Below are 4,130 nucleotides of genomic sequence, written 5' to 3'. Positions count from 1 at the left end.
CACTCCCTAGGACCTTACCATTAAGTGTATAAGTCCTGCTAAGATTTGCTTTCCCAAATGCAGCACCTCTCATTTATCTGAATTAAACTCCATCTGCCAATTCTCAGCCCATTGGTCCATCTGATTAAGATCCTATTGTAATCTGAGGTAACCTTCTTCACTGTCCACTACACCTCCAAATTTAGTGTCATCTGCAAACTTACTAACTGTACCTCTTATGTTCGCATCCAAATCGTTTCTCTAAATGACAAAAAGTAGAGGACCCAGCACCGATTCTTGTGGCACTCCACTGGTCACAGGCCTCCTCCAGTCTGAAAACCAACCCTCCACCACCACCCTCTGTTTTCTACCTTTGAACCAGTGCTGTATCCAAATGCCTAGTTCTCCCTTTATTCTGTGAGACCTGACCTTGCTAACCAGTCTCCCATGGGGAACCTTGTCAAACGCCTTACTGAAGTCATATAGATCACATCTACCGCTCTGCCCTCATCAATCCTCTTTGTTACTACTTTTAAAAACTCAATCGTTTGTGAGACATGATTTCCCACTAATCAGTTCTTGCCCTTTCAAATACATGTACATTCTGTCCCTCAGGATTCCCTCCAACAACTTGCCCACCACCGATGTCAGGCTCACCGGTCTATAATTCCCTGGCTTGTCTTTACTGCCCTTCTTAAACAGTGGCACCACGTTAGCCAACCTCCAGGCTTCCGGCACCTCACCTGTGACTATCGATGATACAAATATCTCAGCAAGAGGCTCAGCAATCACTTCTCTAGCTTCCCACAGAGTTCTTAGTACACCTGATCAGGTCCTGGGGATTTATCCACCTTTATACATTTCAAGCCATCCAGCACTTCCTCCTCTGTAATATGGACATTTTTCAAGGTGTCATCATCTATTTCTCTGCATTCTATATCTTCCATACCCTTTTCCACAGTAAATAGTGATGCAAAATACACAATTAGTATCTCCCCTATTATCTGCGACTCCACACAAAGGCTGCCTTGCTGATCTTTGAGGAGTCCTATTCTCTCCCTAGTTAGCTTTTTGTCCTTAATATATCTGTAAAAACCCTTTGGATTCTCCTTAATTCTATTTACCAAAGCTATCTTATGTCCCTGTTTTGCCCTCCTGGTTTCCGTCTTAAGTAATATTCCCCTGTCCACAAGAATAAACATTCCGTATTCCCTGTACACCCAGTCTAACACCTCAAGCTGAGGTCAAACTAAACATCCCACTGGGAATGGAACAGATCAGATCCCTGTCACTGTATTCTCAGACGGGACACAATATTCACCCAATACCCTCATCTCTCACGGAGCTGTTTCATTCCCCGAATCATCTCAACACTTGGTGTAGCATCAATTCTGCAATGCCCATGTTTCATATTGACACTGTGGGAGTGTCCCTCTATCCCCCAAATTCCTCATTTCCAGCATTACCTGGTGGGGCCCAAGGGGAGAGAGGCCCATTGGGGTGGAAATAACAAACAACACGTTCTCTGGTCCCAGTGACTGGGGAGGGCATCCAACAGCCTTTGGTTCCTCTTTATCTCTCACCCTGGAGACTACCTGCCTCTATTCCTGATGAAGAGCTTTTGCCCAAAAAGTCGATTTTCCTGCTCCTTGGTTGCTGCCTGACCTGCTGTGCTTTTCCAGCACCACTCTGATTTAAACTACAAATGATAAATACTCTTTCCCTACTTAATGTTCCCTAACTGTGTTTGTGCTGCTAAAGACATTTTACTTGACAATTTCTAGTCAGCTCCCCAGTGTAATCTCCCTTCTCGTACTCCACCAATTTAACCCACTTGTCCCCACTCAGATTCCCAATGTATCCCCCTGGCCTGACCCTCAGGGTTTCAATGGGATCGGTGTATCAATCACTGACCCTGCATTATTATTCTCCTTCTGATTCTCTCCGGACAAGGTTCCCAGTCGGGAATCCCAGGATCATCACCGTCTTCATGGTTCTGTAATAATCCCCAAACTCCCTGCTCTGGGAGCCGGATTGGTCCCAGGAGCATGTTATGGACCAGGCCAGACCCCCCTCAAAGCAGTTTAAGAAGGTAGCCCAGACTCTCACCTTTCTGGTTGTTTTAAGCAGGTGTGTAGTGGATATTCCAGGAGTGATGCAGTTGGCCCAACCACTTAGTTTTTAACAAAACAGAATTTATTTGCAAGATCATCAAGTGAAACAGAACAGAATATCGAATAACTTAACTAGTTAAAAACATAGTTGACTTTATCACAACTTAATGATACTGTTTCAAATACAGTCCCCAAAAAACACCCCCTTGGCAAAAAATCTAAATCAAATACAGGATCTCACAGGGGAGATGTCAGAGAGAGAGAAAGAGAGAGAATCAGCATGGAGCTGCTTCTTTGACCAGCAGCCTCAACAAGCTGCCATCTTGCTAAAACCAAATCAAACTAGAGAGAAGATGAGCTGGGAGAACTGGGCACTTTCCTTTCACTGTACACATGTTGTTTTAAAAATAACACCTTGAAAGCCTTTTGCCTGAGGCATTATTTGTTGGCTATAAGCAAGTTGGCCCTAAAACCCAGCCAAACTAGACACATCGGAATCTATGTATTTATGACTCCTCTGAAAAAAAGGACAAGCTAATCTTTTCAAAGGAGCAGCAATGTTCCAGGATCATTATTCCCATCTCCAACTGTATGGAATGCTCCATGAGCTGAGGATCCATGTGGGTCTCCTGTCCCTGTTCCCCTTTCTTGGGGTTGCTGTTGCAGTTCTCTGTCCTGGGGCTGGCTTTGTCCATGATAGACTCTGCGTCCCTGTTGAGTGGGTCAAACATTCCCATTCCAGTGTCATTTCCCACCATCTCCTGATCTCCCACAGCCATTCCTGAATAAAATGTGTTTTGCTTAAAGCATCGCAATGGACCAATCAAATCACATCTGCAACGCAGCACATTGCACATCCCTATAAATAAAATGAAGAATTAGGGTCTCGGCTATCTCCTTTATCTCCTTGATGAGGTTTGGTCTGGTCCATAGCAATACAGGAAACACAATGCCTGTCACAATTAAGCTGTAAATTTATCTTTGGTCATTTCCCTCATCTGTGACTCAGACAGGGTGGGCACCAATACCCACAACGACATTCTCATCTGGTGCCCAGTGGTCAGTTTGTGATGGCATCAGCTGGTCTCTCTGGCTTCTTGTCTCTCGGGGCCCGATGAATATCAATGGGAGGGTCTCATCCCACTTCAGTTCCCGAGGGACGAGGATCTCTGCTTTTGCTGCACAGACACATTTTTCTCATTTGACACCGAACATTTACATTTATTTTATACCTCTAATTCTCGTTTACACCATCATCACTCCATTTGTCTTTTGTTCTGGGCACCCTCACGATCTATTCCCCCTCTCCTCCTCCCCCTCTGTCATCAACACAAGGTACCACTATTTTCCAGCCCCTTTCAGCTCTGAAGAGGAGTCTTTCTGGACTCGTACCATTAACTCTGCTTCTGTCTCCATAGATGCTGCCAGTCCTGCTGCATTCAATCTGTTGCAATCTCCTGCATTTTTAGAGACATTTCCTCAGTTTCAGTGAGGAATCCCGTTTCCTGGCTGATTCCATTTGAAGAATAAGCGGTGCAATAGTACCATCCTCTGGCGGCGAGCGGTACTGCAGGCCACAGACGTCGCTGTAATTTCTCAACGGCGATGACATTAGTGGTGTAGGATTGCCATCAACTGGCAGTGACCGGTACTGCAGCCAAATATCATTCATACACGATCATAGCCCAAAACTAAAATACTGCAGATGCTGGACATCGAAATAAAATCAGAAAAGGTTTGCAATTGCTCAGCAGGTCAAGTAGCATCTGGGAACAGAGCTAACTTTGCAGATCTGTGACCTTTTGCCAAAAGGTGAAAAGGTGAAATATAGATCAGATTTGAAGCATGACAGAGACGGGGAAAGGTGAGAAAAGTAACAACCATAAAGGGGAGGATTTGTGATGTGGTGGAAGGATCCGTTCCAGTGCAGCCTCCCCCATTGGATTGTGGGATTAACCCAACTGTTGTCTCTCGCACCATTCCCACTGCAATGTGCAGGCTCCTCCCGCTAATCCGAGGGATATTCCAAAGGAATGG

The sequence above is a fragment of the Chiloscyllium plagiosum genome, unplaced genomic scaffold (assembly GCF_037043375.1).
Source record: "Chiloscyllium plagiosum isolate Xiang-an unplaced genomic scaffold, Cpla_swu_hap1 HiC_scaffold_35, whole genome shotgun sequence".
Classification (NCBI taxonomy): domain Eukaryota; kingdom Metazoa; phylum Chordata; class Chondrichthyes; order Orectolobiformes; family Hemiscylliidae; genus Chiloscyllium; species Chiloscyllium plagiosum.
This window is presented reverse-complemented; position numbering follows the sequence as displayed.